Source organism: Anneissia japonica, unplaced genomic scaffold (genome assembly GCF_011630105.1).
Source record: "Anneissia japonica isolate Jap-2015-1 unplaced genomic scaffold, ASM1163010v1 scaffold368_len332514_cov184, whole genome shotgun sequence".
NCBI lineage: Eukaryota > Metazoa > Echinodermata > Crinoidea > Comatulida > Comatulidae > Anneissia > Anneissia japonica.
In genome coordinates this window covers 227373-228228 of record NW_022708279.1, presented here as the reverse complement: position 1 = coordinate 228228, position 856 = coordinate 227373, and positions in this window count along the sequence as shown.

Below are 856 nucleotides of genomic sequence, written 5' to 3'. Positions count from 1 at the left end.
AAGATAGATTTGTTAGATATAGTTTATTATTACATTTTCTCTATTTTAATTTTTCATATTTTCAGTGTGTGTTATTTTGTGAAATCCTATTTTTAGTACATTATAATATTTTTATTCATTGTACCGGGAAAACTCATGAATATAATAATACTGTAATAATCTTTATTGTTTTTTGTTCTGACTGGCTTTCCCTGCGTTAGCAAACTCTAATAATCTTTATTGTTTTTTGTTCTGATTGGCTTTCCCTGCGTTAGCAAACACAGTTCTTGTTCAATTATTCGTAGAACTGTGGGGTGCTTGGCGTATCAAGAAGTATACTTCTTGATACGCCAAGCACCCCACAGTTCTTGTTTTCGCTGTGGTTTTTTTCTCCCCGTTTATGTGCGCAGTTTTCCGACCGGCACTTTGTTTGGTCACTTTTCCGTGCATTAATCTTCTTCAAACTTTTTCCAAGCAATTAAAGACCACATCTAAGATAAAAGTGCATCCTTAAATATGACGTCGTTCTAAATTTTTTGAAAATCAATAAAAGAGCTGTTAAAATGTTATATGACGCAATTTGCGTATTCTAAAGAGTTTCAAACTAACTATTCGCAAACAGCGTAAACATGCATGAACAATTTTCATTCTCGACTTTATAACATATATATGCAAGGTAGATTAATTAAAAAAGCACTTAGGTCTATCTTCACAGCAGTGCACACCCCTCCAAAAATAACTCGAGCCCCCTCCCCAGTCTCCCTACCCCCAAAAAATAATGGGAAGTAGTTAAAATCCCTTATTTTGTGAGCTATAGCACCCCTCAACAGCTGGTCATTGCGCCCCCCCCCCCTCACCCACTTGAGCTTCCCCCATC